Source organism: Coffea arabica, chromosome 10c (genome assembly GCF_036785885.1).
Source record: "Coffea arabica cultivar ET-39 chromosome 10c, Coffea Arabica ET-39 HiFi, whole genome shotgun sequence".
Taxonomy (NCBI): domain Eukaryota; kingdom Viridiplantae; phylum Streptophyta; class Magnoliopsida; order Gentianales; family Rubiaceae; genus Coffea; species Coffea arabica.
Window position 1 is genome coordinate 34,690,845 of NC_092329.1, and position 20,235 is coordinate 34,711,079.

Sequence of the window (20,235 nt, forward strand, 5' to 3'; positions counted from 1 at the left end):
AAAAACTTAGGTAGGTCCAGATACACGAAATAAACAAGATTTGATCACTTCATACTATCCCACATGTATCACACCATATCAAGACTCCTTGTCATCCACCAATTCGAACCCAGGTTCTAATTTTCATTTTCACCAGCAGTCACTTAACTTTCAATCAAATTCCACAGTCCGGCATCCTAAACATTTAAGCCTAGGATACACTACAGAGATCTAAAGCCTAAGCTCTGATACCAACTGTGACGCCCCCACTTCTCCCTAAGGCGCACCAAAGGGTATCCGCGGAACGCCTGCCTAGCTCTCGCTAGGACTCAAGCAATAAACGTTCAACCTTAAAGCGATACTAGATACCAAAATCAAATTAGTACGAATACATATAGTGCGGAAACGTTCATGCTTAACAATATCCATCCATTACCCAACCTGTCAGCATATGGCTCTGATGCCAACTGTGACAGTTCTCATGGTTACATCACAAGATACCTATCAGCTTGCCACCCGCACGTCGTGCGTTCATAATACAACTTAAATTTCAAAATATACATCACAGATATCCGAATGATACATTAAACTTCCAAAGTACAATCATAAAGGGGTCAAGCCAAAATACACCTGAAACCCTAAAACAAAATATATCCAAAAGGAGATTTCTCCGCGTTAACTCCATTTCCAGTCCTGTTAAGGAAAACAAATCTACAGGGTGAGCAAAACGCTCGTGAGGCCAAGGACACACATGCAGGCACATTGTTCAAATAGCAATCTCAACTTTATTAAATAAAACCGTGATATTTCAATAAAGTACCATTTGAGCAGGAAAAATAATCAGAAACAATTCAAGGATATAGTAGCTCTCAGGAGCTAAGTTCCACTCGCTCTGCCGATGTCATTCGTATACCTTCCCGCATTGACCCTCCTGTCAACCGGGTCGGTATTTCCATTTCCGTAGATCACCACTTACTTCCCTCCGTCCACCGTACACCCCAAGGGCCCACAAGTCTATTATAAGGCGATACTCTACAAGTATGCCAAGCAGGATCTCTTATTAGGTCGAGCTTATAATCTCATGGCTCGCCCAAGTTCCCGACCAAGCCCATTGCCGGCTCGAGTTCAAGGTCGGCCTATGAGTTTGGGCGTCCCCCATTCATTTGGAAGTCGAGGAGGTTCACTCCAACGACATATGTAACCATTACATAGCATTGCATTTCATTCATTCATTCAATACATTTCATTCATTCATTCAATACATTTCATTCATTCATTCAATACATTTCATTTGAAATCAGAACGGATGCGATAAAGTACACACCCGCCCTTATTTTTAAAATCTCTAATAATAATTACCACAATTAAGCAAGTATCAAAGATTCACACACTTGACACTCACCGAGCTAATCAATAAAGATTATTCGCTGGAGTTCAAGTGTCCACGGTGAGATCCTCTTGAAGGTCTCCTTGTGCCTGGCAGTTAATGGTGGATAATTACTTAAGTATCTCAATTATCAAGTAAGATTGTACATTAGTACGATCTAAGGAATATTTCACAAAAATGAGCCTCAATTACTCGTAAATCGAGGTTCAACTTGCGTTTTATGAAGTATAATATTAGTTGAGTTTTTATCATGAAAATCGTGGGCAAAACGTTTAGATAATATCAAAAGTGTAAAGAGTTCTTGAAAAACTCTATTTCTTTGAAATTGGAAAATTTTCAGCTTTATCATGAATCTTTGAAAAATCGTAACTCACTCGGTACAAGTCGAAAATTGGAAAACTTTATACCGTTGGAAACCTCTTAGAAAGTACTATAAGTTCCTAGAAGACGCTTTTCCATGAATCAAAGTGAAAAGTGGTCAAAATTGAGCTTGAAGATGCTGGGTTGGTTCACAAGGCAGAATGAAGTTGGATTTTGGCCAACTTTGAAAATTCGGCACGATTCGCACGTTGCAAACCGGCCTCTGAAATTTTCAGCTCAATTAGTGTTGCAAGTGAAGTGTAGGACAAAGCAAGCGGATCAAAAATCGGAGTTTCGAGCACCGAGATACGGTAGCCCGAAGTTGAGCAAATTCAAGACTGGATGAGAATTTTCCAGATTTGAACCTCTAACTTTAGTAATTCAATTGGGTATCGAAACGAACTTGAATCGGCACCAAAATTGGCAGTGTTTCAATACTATATGGAAGGTATCCCTCTATCGAATTTCGGGGAAAAATACCTTCGGCAAGGTCGTTAATTAGCCAACCAAAGTTCAAGAAAAATCCTAAGGCAATCTGCCTTTGACTTTCATTTTCCAAATTTTCAATCGTTTAACCAAGAAAGTTATCCAACCATGGTTCATTTGTGAAATAAGGGTCTAAGATACACCCATGATACCTTTGGTAAGTGTTTAATATCAAAAACATCAACTAACAAGTTCACTCCAAGATTTTGTTCCAAACCAGTCCAAAGATTAGGGTTTTCCAAAACAGAGCAGTCCACTTGTTTCAGTCACAACTCAGTCATCATAGCTCGAAATCGAGCATGGCTTATTCCGTTGTAAAATACATTCATAGAGTTAAAATATCACAGAAGAAACCGTTTCCAAATTCGGCACCCATCTGGTTCAAATTCGGGCATCAAGTTGCTGCCTGAACACTTCATTCCAGATGAACAGAGTAACAGGACAGCGAACTTAAAACATTTGGTTTGGCTTGCTCACAAAGAATCAGAACGTGCATTATATACCAAATTAAAGCTAGGAATGTCTAGTTTCAAACGCCACCGACGGCACATGATTTCGACATCCGAGGACAGAGTTATAGCCAAAATACTACTGCTGGTCAGAGCATACGCGAATCAGTTTTCCAGATTTGCTGGTTTCGAACAAAAATTCATTTGCCCATTCAACCCTCATTATTTTTCAATGAAATTTTTCACACATCTAATACATCCTACAAACATCCAATTCAAGCAATTAAACCATTAAAAATTGGCCTGGAAATGGCCGAACATGGCAGGGGCAAAATCGGAAATTTTAGCCTCTTACACCCAATGAAGTTCCTACCAATTACCCACCACTAATGCATCATTAATATCACTAAACCAACAATATAATCACCATCAATCATCACATCAGCAACAACAACCCAAGTGTGGGAATTCCAAGAGCCCACAATCACATTTTTACACCATAATCAAGTAACTAAGTGCATGCATGAGCTTAATCTTGTCATATAATCTCCAAAAGATAAGAATCCAAGGGTTGATCATTACCTACTCCTTTGGTTTGCAAGGTCAGAATTTTCGGCCCTCTTGAAACTCCAAGAAACCGTGAAAGCTCCCCTCCTCCTTAGCTAGATATAATCTCCAAGAGGTTTGCTAAGTGGTCTCCAAGTTTGGTGTGATTTGGAGGTGATTTGGGGTGGTTTTGGGGAAGATTAGTGTGCAGAATTTTTTTTTTTGAACAAGGAGTTAGAGAGAGAGGGTGTCTTGGCCGGCCATGAGGAGAGAGAAGAGAGAGTGTGTTTGATCCAAGTTAGCTTCCAAGAGAAGGTGCAATGTGTGGTGCAAAATCACCCAAAAGTCAACTCTCATTAGGGGCCGTTTGGTGCGATTACGGCTCGATTTTCTCGCGCGTTTGGTTCACTAGTGCATTAAACCTCCAAGGCATATATATTCATGTAAATATTATCCACTCTTAATTGTCCCGAAATAAGGGTCTAAAGTCCCTCAATTGAAGTCGCGCGTGTGAAAACGCGTACCGTCAAATTTAACGTTATAACGCGAAACTTCCGAGAAATTCTTATAACGATTGCACTACTAACTATCACTTGAGTATTTATTCATAATATTTCCTATTTTAGAACCATAGTACGAGTCTCCAATATTCCAAGCTTATTGCACTCTCAAGCGGATAAAATCCCCAAGCACTATTCACTATTTTTACTAAACGCGCTCCCGGAAATTAATTCTTGAAACAAGTCACTTTTAAAATATAACGAAGTTATATTACCATGTATTTAGGTCTAATAGATCTAGAAAATAATACTCGGAATAAATGAACAAGTAAATAATTAAATAAACTCAAAATAGGGTTTTAATAGGAGTTTTTCGAGTCCTCACATGAGTCGAGTATTACCTCCTCAAATCTCCAATAAATTTGTATCCAAGCGTCTTTTGGAAAACTATCCACGCGTGCGTAGTATATGCTCACTTAGAACTTATTCACCTTTAATTCTCGATTAACTTTTCTTAATCTGCTATTGTCCATTCTTAATTTTCCCAGGATAATCATACTCTCGAATATAATATCACCTCGAAACACTCGTGTTCACTATCTCGCACTTAAACAATCCTTCCGAAAATTGAAGTTGTTAACGGGACATTTCAAAAACATAATGAAGACATTATTCCATACGAATGGATTTAAAATGATCGTAATAAATTATTTGGGGAAAACAGGTGGATAAATACTTAATTAAACCATTAATATTTGATAAAATAAGAAATTTTTCGGGTCTTCACAAATTTTGTTACATGTTTCACACTTAGCAACTACGCATCTCTTCTGGAATCCCTTTGTATTTCTTTTTCAATTCTATGTTCTTCTGCAGTAGCTCAATTTTCTCCAAATATTCTTGTTCCCATCGTCCTTCCCAGTGCTCAGCTAATTTCTTTAGAACCCTACTTCCTTTCGAATAATCTCTATTTTCTTATGCCGATCAGTCACATTTGTCATCTCACCGATTCAGTTAATTCGATGATAGCTTGCCAGGCAAATCAAAGAAGCAGAATAAGTAACTAATTACAATTGGAAACTCTAGCCATATAACTTTTAAGTTCATTTACTTCCAATCCAACCACAAGAGGTTAAACTTAGCTATTCTCAAATGAGATAGACGAGAAGGTATAACACAAGTAGGGCGATATCCCAAGGTCCAATGCCACTTATTCTTATTTGGGAATCTTAACACAAAGAAGTATTCTTATCACTTATGTTCATAACAAAACCCTAAAGCATACTTCGTATATAAAAAATTCCACACCTTATCTCAAGTTTGTGCATACAGGTATAGAAGTCAAATCCTTTTTTCTCAAAATCTCCATACCAAATTCCAAACTCTCAATTTTGGCATGATAATAATCAAAGCCAAGTCCATACTTTGACATCGATGGATAGGTATCGAGAAAGTATAGGCAGTGGTAGTTTATCGAGAACCAAACTACGGGTATCAAATATCACAAGAGGGGTAGAAAATAGCTCTATAGTTGTAGTTAAACTACCACAAAATCAAATAAACTCTTATCAAATCCTCACGTTTATAGGAGAAGGAAAACAGGTCTTCAGTGCAAATTTCCTAATGTACACTACAATCTAGCCACCCTCTATGATAACACTCCTAGATCCAATCCCCTCAATCAGTCCACTTACTAGGTCAAATGTTAGAATTTTTCATGCCTTGCCCTTTGCCGTCAAGACTTACCTCAAGTGCAATCAAAATACAGACCCTTATTCTAATGCTCTCCACTTTTTTGGTACTCAGGTCCAAGAATCTAAAATATTTAATTCACAAGTCAAACCGGCCGGTCCTAAGAGTAAATCACCTATATTAGAGATTCCTACCTGACGTACATATTTATCTTCCCCAAGTACCATGATAAGGAATTTATACTTATAACAGTCATGATTCATAACTTACGCCCAAGAAGAGCACTTAATCCTTTACACTTATTCACATGATCGGAATCATATCACCACTTGGCCCAAGCTCACTCTGCGCAGAGACCATGCGAAGCAGCTCTGATACCACCTGTGACAGCTCCACCTTCCCCTAGGGCGTACCCTAAGGGTTAGCGAACTGCCTGCCCAACTTTTCCAGGACTACTAAGCCGAAAACACGCTTACCAAACCATACGATGCAATAGGACTTCGATTAAACGCTCCAATGAATACAAGAAAAGTTCACGAAGGCTATAGAGACATACAATCTCAGGCAAATACACTTAAAATGCACGATTAAACACTTGTAGAAATACACTGGAGTTTTTAACAAGTTAACTTGAAGTACAAGCCGTAATATCCATACTTTATCAAAATACATTTAGGGTTTACTATTACAAAGGAGCTTAATCAAAAAAAATATCTAAAACTAGCTCGACTCTCTCTTCCAAAAATCATGATTTTAACATATTGTTCCCTGTAAGGAAAACAAAGATAATAGGGGTGAGCTTTCGCTCAATGAGGTACCAACAGGTCAAGCAGTCAGGAATCACAGAAGTACACTTGCAACCAATCGAATTGAGACATCAAATAGAAGGAACATCATAGTTAAACAGGAAGTAAAATGATACAGATGGCTCTCAAGTGCTAATTTCCCTTTTTTGCATTAATTGATCCAAACCCGTTGACCCTCCGTCAACGTTTGAAGAAACGACTATGACCGTAGACTCCATTTTACACCAATTTCCATCCACCAAACATACCCCTTACTGGGCCCAAACACCTCACAGAAACAGAGGGCATAATACTCGAGTATACCGATTAGTCGAGGAGATAACACTCCACTCGACAAAACAAAAGATCCAGGGTTCGTTACCTAATCAACCAGGCCCTTGCCAGGTCAAATCGAGTAACTAGCCACAGGGTCTGAGCTCAGAAGTCACAGCAAGATCGTTGGATACAAGCCTCCAAACGACATCAAATCATATACAAATAACAAATTCAAACGTATACAGTAATTAGTCAAATAGGTGAGAGAAACGAGTGTGATAAAGTACACTCTCGTTTCGTCCAGAATAAACAGAAGTCACAAATTTCAAGTACAAATAAGCTAGTTAAACAACAAATCATGCCAGTGGTACACTCACCAATCAATGGCAACACTTTACTTTATCCTTGGTTCGTCCTTTTGAACTCTCTCGAGTCCTGTGGTTATATACCATATTAAAAGGCTAGCAATACAAAGCCAAAATATATGAAGAAATTAAGATTTCTAAGCCTTCATTTTCTTGCACTTAAACCTCAATTCCACTCATAAACCATACCAAAATGATTGACCAACTCCAAACTTAAAATGGGAAATGAAAGTAAAAACGGTTCTAAGAGAACAGAATTTCTCAACTTTGCGCAACACTATTGCAAAAATCATATCTTAAGTTTCTTAAGTTCAAAATTGATAAACTTTATACCGTCAGAAAATAGATTTAAAGGGTTACAATTTCCCAGAGACACCTTTGTAAGATTCAGACCACAAGTTAGTCAAATTCCAGCCTCAATTTGCTGCCTCATCCAGTCAAAAGACAGAACAGATATGGAAAATCAGTCAACTTTGAAAAATCATAGATATTCATAAGAATTGAGAAAAATTATGAAATTTGGATGGTAGATCTGAATCTAGTTTCAAACACAACAAATGAAACTCAATTCTGACTTTTCTACATCAAGATATAGCAGATTTCCTAAGGCTACCAAAGGTTCCCTGCAGACAAATTTTCAGCAGCAACTCCTTTATTTTTACTAATTTTTTCCAGCCAATTCAAGGCTTCATTCTTACCACAAAACAGCCTCAACTCAAGCATATACATACCAAACCAACAACTCACTAAATCAAGCATATAACCATCACCTACTCAAGCTAGAAAATAGAACCCTAAGCTGAAATTCCTACTCACAACCTGAAATTTTCTTTAGATAGGTCAAACTAGCATATAAAAACTAGATATTTTACATAGCAAAACTACCAAACCATGGCCAACACTTAAACATCATATATGGGCAGAAAATTGCCATAAAACTGAAAATTACCACAACGCTACTTTAACCATGAAACTTTCTCATAAAACTACCAATTTTGCAACTCTATCCACTAATATGCAAGTAGTAGAAGTAAAGAGGAGTTTCTTGCCAAAGTTACCTTAGAACCTCAAGAAAGATGGAAGCGTAGTGCTTTTTCTCCAAAAATCTCTCAACTCAAGCCCTTAATCTTCCCTAGTGAACCACTTTTATGGAGTAGTTTGCAAAATCTTTGGTTGGAACTCAAGATTCAAGCATGGAATGGAGGTTGAAAATGAACTTTGCTCTCTTGTTTCTCCTCTCCATATGGCCAGCCAACACTAGGAAGAAAATGGAAAAATTTTGATCAAAATTTGATTTTAGAAAAGTTAATAAGACTTGGTCAAAGTCCAACATCCAACATTTTCGCGACACTTGCTTCTTTTAGGGTTTGATCTCATCTCTTTGTCTTTCAAAGGTTAATCTATCTAACTAATCTCTAATTATCCCTTAGCACCTTATAATAACATCTCCTTATGCAAAACTTCACCTAATCATTAAAATTTTATTGCACTTACCGCACTAGCGGGTCCCACATCCATAATGCACTTCAAATTTAACGTGTACTAATTTATACCAAGAAAATGATTTAAAAGCTTGGCTCACTTATAAAAATATTGAGGAAATTATGGCAATAATTTAAAGTAAAGAAAATGCATTCAAATAAATAAAATGAAATGCAACCTAATTTTCCGAGTTCTCACAATTCCTCTTCTCTTTTGAGATATTTCTTTTCTTCCTTTTTTAGTTGGAAGTGGTTGGAGGTAGACCATCAAAGAACTGCATTTGTTCTATACCAAATTTGTTTCTTGAATATTACCAGTGTAAGTAATATGTTTTACGAACAATGAAATTAGCAACATTAAGGATCTATACACTATAAAAAAATTTTAAAAAGTAATGTAAAATCCATTAAAGATATAGACAACATATAAAGCTAATAATGAAGAGATCTAGAATATTTTCACTCTCAATAGCTGATTTGTTGGTTTCCTTTTTCTACTACAAAGATGTAAACCCAATCCTCTTAAATCTTTTTCTTCATTATGTATCCCCAAGAGAAGAAAACATTACTTTAAAGAGAGTGAAGAAAAGGTGTGAGATAAGATAAGGGGAAAGAATTTGTAGATAATTGGTAGAGATTCGAGAGGAGAAGGGCAACGGAGAGAATGATGAGAAGAGGGAGAGAAGGAGCATCAGAAATACGTCGACCACTGTTAGGGATAAAAATGTCAGCTACTACTAGGGATAAAAGAGTGTGCATGTCTTCGATAAATTATATAGTAATCATACTTGAGTTTTATCCAAAACCCTCCAAGTTACTAGGGAATTGGGGAACTCCAAATTTTTACGTATGATTCCAAAATTCCAATTCTGATAGTAATATTCCAAATAACAATTATGGTGTTTATTCCAATTCTCCATTTTGAAACCCTCTGACCAAATGCCACCTAAATTTTCATGATATACTAAGGACAATTGGTGCAATTCTCCCAATTATTTTCCCCTGTTGATAGAGTATTGTTCTTCTTCGATGTTCATCAGGCAACCTCATTATATCAACCCCACATATCCTAAAACCTCTAGCATCTATCTTCAATATTCACTGAAAAACTTTACACCACTAGTCCCTTCATCAATCATTGGAGGCACGATAAAAAACCCTTCACAAGGAAATCCACCCAAACCATTATGCATGACCAAATCTACCCAAACCATCATCCCCTCTAAATCCTTGCAATGGTAGATCAAAAATTAGACAAAAGAGAAAGGTTGTTAGAAAACAAAAATTACAAGTGGTGATTGGGTGGAAATTTCTGAAAATTTGAGGTGAAAAATCATCATGGTATCAAACTTTGAATGTGAGAGCAAACTACTCGAGATCCCAATCCATCGGTGGTTCAAATTAGGGTTGACAGATCATTAGATCCTTGATTTTTCCAAATTTGGTTTCTTGATGCAAATATTAATCCAAATTTGAGCAAATCCGGGTGGGTTGCCTCTTGTGTTTTTTCTGTCACATCATCTTTCTTGAGATTTGTTGGCAGCATTGTTTAAGGTAAAACTACAATTCAAAGGTTTCAAGGAGGTATATGGATTGGTTTCAGGTGCAAGAAAGAGGAGATGTTCGGGAGAGAGGGGAGGAAGGGTGAGGAGGAAGGAGGGTTCTAGCGGAGCATTTGGTTACTGGGGCAAAAGATATTTTAGGATCTTTTGAAGAATATTCCGACTCTTTTTTTTTCAAAAACCATAGAAGTTTTTATTGATAGGTCAAAATTGTATAGTATTTGAGGAAAGGCTCAAACATCTTTACAAAAATATATCTTGACACTTAAGAAGAGATAAAGATTCTCTCCTCATCCATTAATATGGTTACTGCATATCCACTGATTCTAATACATAAATCCATATTACCGGTATTTGTTACACAAAAGGAGATTGAAACAAGCTAGCTAGGGTATTGATGTCTTCCACCAGTGTCGACATTCCAATGTCTTGCACTGCTCCTGCTTTAATCAAAGAGGCTCAGTGTTTGTTGCTCGAGCTAATTCTAATTTTCTGTAACTGTTGTTCTTTGGCCTTGATTAGTGCTAGCCTTATCGCTTCAGCTTCATCTTGGATCTTTCGGCTCGAGCTTCAGTCCACTAGTACCCATTCTGCTGATGTTTGAGATCCATTTTTGGTAGCTACTGCTCTAATTCCCAGCTTACTTGTAGCTGTATTCTCTATTGTAGCTACCAGAATCTCAATGACTTGTTGCTCCAGGTCTTCAGTTTCAAGTCTCTTCCCTACTTCGCTTGTTCCTGCTGTGCTGCTATCTTCCTTTCCGCATTGTCTCTTCAAATTCCATCCATTCATTCTTTGCCTTCTGCATTGTCCTGATCACTTCCTAGTGCTTCCCATTGAATTCCATGTTGTTTCTATATTTCCTGATTTGCCAAAGTATGTTGGCTATTAGTGCCAAGTGCTCGTTCCCTTCCTTCCTACCCTTTGCATGCATTATAGTGGCCCACCATTTCCTGAAGCAATCCATTTGATTTTGAGCTCCATCTCATTGGATTGGTGCTATTTGCCCCATTCTTTTTACCTGTTCACAGTGAAACAATGCATGTTCTATGGTTTTTACCATCTCTCCACATCTGGCATAGACTCGATCTCCTTTGCCTGTCTTCTTGTAGATTGTCTCTCTTATTGGAAGTGTATTCTTCATGCATCTTCATAGGAAGATCTTGATCTTGTGCTTTATGTTCAACCATTACATGGTTTTCTATATTTGTGCATTGGTATCATCAAAGCTTGTACCTTCTTTCCTTAAGTCCTGTTGTTGTTTCTCTTCTTCTTTCCTCATCAAGGCCTTGTAGTAGGATTTAACTGTGCACTCACCTTGCTTGCTGTGTATCCAATAGTGTTTGTTAGCTTTCCCTAACCAGCTTATTGGAATCATCAATATGTTCTCTACATCCTACTTATTGAAGGTTCTGAAGATTTTGTTCCTATTCCATCTGTGATTACTCATGAGCTCCTTAACCTTCTATTTGTCATAGTTCGTTGGCTTAACTGTTGTTGACCTCCCATGGGGATTGTTAGGAATCCAACTGTCCTTTCAAGTGTTGATGCTTTTCCCCGTTCCCACTCTTCTCATTACTCCTTCCTTTACTATATCCCTTGCTGACATGATGCTTTTCCCAAACCATGAAGCATTTTTAGGCAGTTTGCAGTCAAGGATGGATGCATTTGGGTAATATTTGGCTATCAGAATCCCACTCGCCAATAGATTTGGATTCCTTATCATCCTCCATACCTAGTTCCTAAGTAGTGCTATGTTGAAGCATTAGACATCCCTGAATCCCAGTCCTTCTTTTTTCCTTTCTCTTGCCATTTTGGTCTAGGAGCACCAGTGCATTTTCTTCTTTTCTTCTGTCTCTTCCCACCAGAAATTTGCCATCAATCATGTAATATCCTTACATAGCTTTGCTATAAGCTTGAAGCATGATATAGCAAAAATAGACATCACCATTGTCACTGCCTTAAGCATTATTTCTCTTCTTGCTCACCGAGCATCTTGTTCTTCCAGTTGCTCAACTTGCTTCTTATAGTATCTCTTATGTAGCCAAACACCTATTCCTTTGTTCTTGTTATCACTCTTAGGTGACCCAGATATTTTCCTTGTGTAACATGTTGGATTCCTCTAAGTATAGAGCAGATTTTCTCTCTTGGTTCATCCTTGGTGTTCTTACCAAATAGGATTGAGGATTTTTCCAAATTGATCATTTGGTTGGACCCCTGTTTATATTGGTGTAGGATTTCCTTGAGCTTCAGTGTCTCCTCTTTAGTTGCTTTGCAAAAGATAAGTGTATCATCTGCAAAGAACGGGTGTGTGATTGCTAGTTCATTCCTACTTACTTTCAGTCCACTTAACTTCCCTTGTTTTGCTGCTCTCCTTAGTAAGTTGGAGAATCTTTCAGAGCATAGAAGGAACAGATAAGGTGATAGGGGGTCACCTTGTCTTATACCTCTAGTTGGCTTAACATATCCTTTTGTTTCTCCATTGATGTTAAAGGAGTAGGAGGCTGTAGAAATGCATTTCATGACCCAACTCACCCAAGTTCCATTGAACCCCATTTTTTCCATCACTGCCTTTAGGAATCCTCATTCTATTCTATCATAAGCCTTGGACATGTCAAGTTTAACAGCCATATAACCATCATTGCCTTGTCTTTTGTTTTTCAAAATATGCTTGCATTCGTGTGAGATAATGATCTTATCCATTAATTGCCTGTTTGGAATGAATACTAATTGATTCTTGCTAATGCAAAGGTCTAGGACAGGCTTGATTCTGTTAGCAAGGATTTTGGAGATGATTTTATAAAGCATATGGCATAGGCTTATAGGTCTATATTGTTTGAGTTCAGTGGGGATATTGATTTTAGGGATTAAGGAGATAGTGGTATAATTAAGTGTTTTGAGGATTTGGCCAGAATGAAAAAAACTCTTAACAACATTTATCACACCTCTTTCATAATGTTCTAGTATTTTTGGAAAAAAAGAGGTGTCATTCCATCAGGTCCTGGAGCCTTGTTAGGATTCATTGAAAAAATTGCATCTTGTATTTCAGAATCCTCTATAGGCCTATTTAGATCATCACTTATCTGAGGGGTAATGGTTTCAGGTATACCATCCAATATCACCTCTAGGTCAATATGGCAAATAGAAATGAACAACTATTGATAGTAATTAGTTACTTTAGTGACTATTTCATCCTCATCAGTCGTCCAAGAGTCATCTTCCTTCTGTAAATTCAAAATCCTATTCATTTTACTCCTTCCTTTAACCATTGCATGAAAGTACCTTGTGTTCTTATTCCCCTTTTTCAGCCAACTCAATCTTGCTTTTTGGCTCCAATATTGTTCCTCCTCTTTATATGCCTTAACTCACTCTCTCTTCAGGCTAGTTATTCTTGCTACCTTTGTGTCCTCGGTAAAGAGTCTTTCCTTTTCTAGCATATCTTTCAGCTGTGTAATCTAATCTTCTTCTTGGAGTTATAGAGGAAGCCACTTCTCCATTTCAGCAAAGCCACCCTATATTTTTTAAATTTTGCTGGTCAATCTAAACATTCTGGACCCTTCACAGCTAGTCTCCCAAGCTTGTTTGATCACTTGTCCTACTCCTTGCTTCTATGTCCATCTTTTGTTAAAATGAAACTTGTTTTTCCTTTTCTTCCCTTTTGGTTTGGTGTCCAGTAATAGCATGCTGTGGTCTGATGCAAAACTATCAATATGCATGCATTTTGTTTTGTCAAAAAAAGATATCCATTCTCCACTACCTAGACTGATAAGAGTATATTTTACGTATTTTTAGTGTGCTTTATTAATTAGTTTTGGTGTGTTTTATTTAGTTTTATAAAATAATTAACTAAGATTCTAGTGAAAATATGCATTTTATGATTAAAGTGTGAAAATTGCATTTCTATGGATTTTTATAGTAAAAATTTCATATTTTGTAGGTTTAATGATTCAATTATCAAATGAAATGTATTGAAAAGATATTTGGATAATTGAAGATGGATTAAAGTAGTGAAAATAAAATATGAAGTGTAAAAGAAGAAATGCAATTTGAATCAAGAAAAGTCAGCTTGGACAACTCTGACACATTTTGGTATTTTAACTATATCTGGAGCTACACAGATTGGATTGAGGTGATCTTTATACCATTTAGAAGCTAAGAGACGTATATACATTTGGTATGTAAACATCAAAGTCCAATTCAGCCGTTTTCATAGTCCAAAAGTTGAAATACCGAAATTCAACTCAGTTGAGAAATGCGATTTGAGAACAAAAGAATCAACAAAAGTCAGCTTTGGCATCTATTGGTATTTTGTCTATATCTTGGGCTACATACATTGGATTGAGATGATCTTTATACCATTTTGAAGCTAAGAGATATATCTACATTTGATATGAAGACATCAAAGTCCAATTCAGCCGTTTTCATAGTCCAAAAGTTGAAATACCGAAATTCTACTCAGCTGTCCAAAGTTGAAAACAGAGCTCTAACCAGTCTTTGGTATTTTGGTCATATCTCGGTCTATAGAGCTCCAAATTGGATGATTCTTAAGGCATTGGACAGCTATTTCAATGGAATACAACTTCAATGTTTTTTACAAGAGCCAATTCAGCCATCATCATAGAGAAAATAGTAGTTGAGGTAGCCAGATTCTGGTCAGAAATAGCTACTCTTCACTGGTACAACCTGTTTTCTCCTTCAATAATTCACAGCTATGGATGAACGTATGACAACCAATTAGTAGCTGTAAAAGGGATGTTTCAAGCCTCATTTCTTGACTGCATTCATCTATATATAGCCATGGACTTGCAAGATTCAAAATAACTTTGGAAGGCTAGAGAAACTCCACAAAAATGTAGTCTTCACTAGTTTTTCTTAGTTCATTAGCATAGAGTAGTTAGTGTAGTTTATTCATCTTGTATTTGTAGTTAGATTTGGATGAAGATTGAGGAACAAAGATGAAGAGGTTGATCTCATGTGACAAGAGTGATATCTCTTCTATTACTTTCTCTCTTGTATTGGATTTCATGTTTAATTATAATACAAGTTGGCTTTGTGTTTTTATTATGTTTAGTTAAAGTTTATGCCTTCAGTTATGCTTGAACTTACTATATTTTGTTTGTGATGTTTACTTGGCTACTTGGTGATATTATTTTGAGCAATTTATTTATCACTTTTGGTTTCTAATCATGATTAACTGGCTATAAATTATGATAATCTTAAGGTGTTAAGTTTGCAATGAAAATTGGAATTTAATACTAGTTCAAGGAAGTGATAAACCTAGGAAGTACACTTACAAGAGTAGAGGTGCACCTATGTGACTTAAGTGATTTGTTCATGTAATTTCATAGAAGAAATGAGCTTGTAGTTAATATCATAACCACGAGAGTAGACATGGCTTAGTTACAAGTATAGTTGATTCACTATGAGAGTAGATTCACATACATTAGGAAATTACGCCATAACTAGCCAAGATAATAACATTCACTTAACCGGTATTCTCATTTGCAAGAGTAGTAAGAAATTCCATATCTCTAGGAACTTTTTAGTGTTATTTTCATAAATTTTATATTTGTGGTAGTCTAAATAATAAAGGAGTTTGAAAACATCGGCAATTGCAATCTTCCCTGTGGAATCGACCCTTAATACCCTATACTCGCTCACGATTCGTACACTTGTGATAAATCGCGTGTGGGGTATGTAGGAATTTATAAATGTAAAACTTATTGGGATGAGCTTAATATTATATGTATACCCTGCGCACGTCATAGACCTCTGTCTAATCTTTCTTTGATTTCACCATTTTGCCAGTGGTTACACCAGGTCCACAAATTCCCTTCATATCCTATGTCCTCCAATTGGTTATCCCTTATGAAGTTCCTAAAGTCCTGAAAGCTCCATTCTTCCCTTATCCTTCCCTCTCCCCATTCTCTTTATTACTATACAGGTCATTAAAGTCTCCTATTACTATCCACTTAGTTCCCCACAGTTCCTTTGTCCTTCCGATAACCTCCCATTGGCATTTCGTAATCTATTGATCACAGCTTGCATATATTCCAATAAGCCACCAATCAGTTCCTACTTCCTCATCTTTAATCGAGGCTTCAATATTGAAGGTTGAGTGATATATTTTCTTTATTTTCACCTCACAGTTCCACATCAATGTCATACCTCCTACTATGTTCAGAGCGTCCACTATGTAGCAATTATCAAACTTTAGGATTTTCTTGACTTTCTCCATATACTTTTTCTTGTTTTTAGTATCACTCAGAAAAACAACACTTGGGGAGAGGAGGTTATTCATCTCCTTCAGGTGGGTAATTGTCAAGGGGCTTCCTGCACCTTGGCAATTCCACACCAAAGCCTTCATTGACCACTGAGGGATCAAGTAGGGCTGGCCCCTTCCCCCTTTTTGTGTATCATTGCTATCCTCCATATTCACATCACCTTTGCACTTCTTTAACTGCCAATCTTGTTCCTCTGCTTCTTCTATTATCTCATCTCTAAGTTGGAATTTTCTTTTATTTCCATTGATCTCCTTCAGTGGGATTTTATCCCTTTTTGGATTCTGCACCATTCTGTTGTATCTTTTACCTCCCCTGTGCCCCACTTCCTGATTTTCTTTCTTGTCTGTCTCAATTATCATTATCTCTTCACTCATTTGTTCAATTTCCTGCAAATCAGATTTGTCTCTTTCCTTTTTTCCACTACAGCTTATAGCCTCCACAGCTTGACTTATCATTGGTTTCTTGCTTGCATTTGGCTATGTAGTATCAATGCCTTATATCTCCCCAGCTTCAGGTACCCTCACCTCTCTACTTTCTCCTATTGGTCCTTCCGGCCCCTTTTCCTTCACCTGCCTTACTATATTTTCTTTTCTCATATCCTCTTGTTTTTGGTAATGTCCTTTTCTTGTTTCTTGTTAGAGTTTTCATTCCCTTTCTATTGTACCTGCAGCACTCTTGTTATTTGTTTTGTTTTGCTACTGTTCTCATCCGAGTGCTTGTGTTCATTGCCTTTGGCTGGTTATCTAGATATTCTCTTTTGATCACTTCTCCATCTTTCACACCCCATACATGCCTATAGTTCGTCTAGATTTTGTGACTATTCTCTTTCTGGGGTGATCCCTTACCATTTGAGGCTCTCAACCATGATCCATATTAGTTTTGGCTTTGGCCTTTCTGAACTGATTTGGATCCTTGTAGTTCCTCTCACTATGACCTATGATTCCACAACTAGAACATAAATCTGGGCATTTTTCATACCTGAAGTTCAGCCATTTTGTCACCCCATTCATTTGGATTGTTGTTCCTCTTAACAGTGGTTGGCTTAAGTCTGCTAGGACCAATAACTTCACATGCTTCCCTGCTTTCCCCCTGACTGTGGTATGATGACCTCTCTTACCTCAGAGAAAATTGATCCTATTTTCCTTCCTACTATTTTTTAGATCCAATGAATTGGGAGCTTCCAAATTTGTACCCAAAGTGGAGCCAGTCTGAAAGCTTCATCATTGTCCTCTATTCCTGCTTCCCATTCTCTCAGTACTAATATTTGGTTATCAATTATCCATGGTCCTCCCATCAAAATCCTTTCTCTATCCTGAGCATCTGGAACTGAAAATTGGAAAACATTTGGTCCTAGTTTGGTGACTTTCAGCCCCCTTGGACAGCCCTATACCAGTGTAGCAAAGTTTTTCACTCCAGTGTAATTGGCAATCTTTTCTCCCTTAACCTTCCCAACAATGCTTTGTTGACATTCCAGTATACCATCATCTACAACCCCCAGATCTAGTTGAGATCCTCTTTTCTCTTTATTAGAGAGGGCAAATTTGTGCAATACTTCTATTAGTTCATCCGCCATTTGGGCTATTAGGTGATATTAGAAGTAAACCTAGCTTTTACTACTCAGATTAAGATTATCTAGTAAGATCTATTTGGTTGGTGAAGCACAAGTTGAATTTTCACAAGATAAATTTTTCCCAGATAGGCAAAGGTTAGTGTGCGTAAAGCTAATGTTAGTGAGTGCAAGGTCTCAAGACTAGACTCAAGTCCAAGGCAACGTTAGTTATAATGTTTAAACTTACCTATCCTTAGCTCCCAGTAGCTCTTCCTTCGGTGTTTGCCGAAATCAACCTCAGTTGAATTTCCAACCAGCATTAAGGAACATTGATGGCTTTAGTGGTTACTTATCAGTTGCTCCTAACTATCAACATAATTCCCTGCATCCATTCCTTAGAGTTTGTTGCTTCAGTTGTCTGAGAGTTTGAGTTTTTGAGTTTGGGATTTTGAAATTTTGGATTTTGAAGTTTTGAAGTTTGAAATGTCTAGAAAAGTAGGAAAGTTTGAAAAGTTGGAAGAGTTAGATGCTCCCATACCGAGGAAAGAAAACTCACATATAGAGAGAGAAGCTCCGACTGAGGAGAGAGTCCAAAACATATTCCTGCTCTATTTGTTTGACAAGAAAGTTGTATAAAAAAGTGCATCCAAAAAATGAAGTGAGGTAAATGAAGAGGATTGGATTGTGATTCCGTGCAAAAAAATTTTTACACTTTCAGTGAACATATTTTTCAATTATCTTTTTACCTCACATATATCAAATCACTACATTACATTTTTGTACAAAAACTTCTAAAAATAGCAATCCAAATGAGATAGGACAAGATATGTGTTTCGTTAACAAGAAAATGATACAAGAAAATACAAATTCTTGTGTTTGTTTTGTCAGATAGTCATGGAAAAATTGGCTACTATGTTCCTTAATAGAAAAAAATATTCCATATTGAATTCCTAATATATGTAAAAACATGTAATAATTATAATAATTTGCATATTGGGAGAGTTGTTTACTTGAAAATTAATCACATTCTTTAATGATAAGTTTATATGTGTGTATAAGTTATTTTAAAAAATATATAGACATAAAAAAGGAGCATAAAATGTAAAAGAAAATGTTAATGTCATATAAATTCAATAAATTACTAATTCATTAATCGTTAAAATAAGAATAAAATGTCTAACTAAAAACCAATTGTTTGAATTGTAAATTTTAAGATATTCTAATTTATGTAGAAGCTTAGAATGGAGGAAATAGTTTAGAAATGAAGAAATTGTAAAAAAGAAAAATTAACTAGTTGAAACTTTCCTGTAACTCACTTTCTTATCAATTTCAATAGGAAAACTTTTACAGGAAAATAAGCGATTATGGGAAAATTTTTTGTGGTGGATCCCATAAATTTCCTAACAAACAAACGTTCAAAACTTGTAAGAAAGTTATTTTCCTTCACTTTCCTTCTCTTTTCCTAGAAAACAAATACTATTTTTAATGTTTTCTCTTCATTTTCCTGAACTTGGAGAATATTCCAAGTGGCAATTCATCTTTTCTTTTTCTTTTTTTTTTTTTGTCAATTGACAACTTCTATACTAATTCTACTCCTACTTTGACCCTAACCTATCTAAAAGAGGATCCAAATGGTCCAATGGGGTTAGAGGAAGTGGTTCTTACTTCTAAACTAAGGGGATGCACTACTACACACCCTTTAAATTTTACTGTAAGTGCAGAAATTTGAATTTCTAACCTATAGTCAGGCCTACACTTTAAACTTCACCTAATACCCAACTCATCTAAGGCAAGTTGGTTATAGTAAATTAACATAAGTTCCTGTAAAGAGAGTATTTATTATTTGGCCAAATCATAGGGTTTGTTTGGTAATATAGCCAAACCTCAAGAGAGGTAGCAACCAAAGAGTATAAGTTTCATGTAATAACTTGTCTTTACCTCAACATCATTTTTGAAATGGTACCTTTAGCATTTCACACCATGAATGATTTCAGTTTTCAACATATTTTTCAAAATAAAATTTCTTTTTCGTACCAAATAAGTTTCTTACAACTCATTTTAGACAATTGAGAACAAACCTACAATCTTTAAAGTATGGCTAGATTATGCGAATGAAATTGTGGGATTTGTATGCAACTCAACGATGAAAATGGAATTAAATTTGACAGCAAGAGGGGAGGAAAAGTATTGAGTCAAACATGTAACAACCACTATGGTTCCGTTTGATAAAACTGAATCTGAATGCTGAAGTCTGAAATCTGAATACTGAAACAATTAATTTACTTAATTTTAAGCACTGAAAAAAATATATGAATGTCTAAATTTTAATGCTAAACCTATTTATACTGTTTGATAAATATTTATAGCTGAATGCTTAATAAGTTTAATTTGACAATTTTGCCCTTATATCCTTTCATTCAAAAAAGAAATAGAATCTATGATTTAATTAGTTTAAAATTGTAAGGTATGAAAATGTCAATATTTATTTTTAAATCAAATTAATATAAAAGATGAAATATATTATATGAGGAGTA

At 36.2% G+C, this 20,235-nt stretch overlaps 1 long non-coding RNA gene across 1 annotated transcript; it reads right to left on the reverse strand.

The window, feature by feature from the left end:
• Window positions 1-345: 345 nt before the first annotated feature.
• On the reverse strand, window positions 346-3,287 carry LOC140015644 (uncharacterized). The gene is made up of 2 exons (XR_011822280.1): window positions 3,244-3,287; window positions 346-672 (listed from the first exon to the last, which is right to left on the reverse strand). It is a non-coding gene; the product is annotated as an uncharacterized lncRNA (long non-coding RNA).
• Window positions 3,288-20,235: the final 16,948 nt, after the last annotated feature.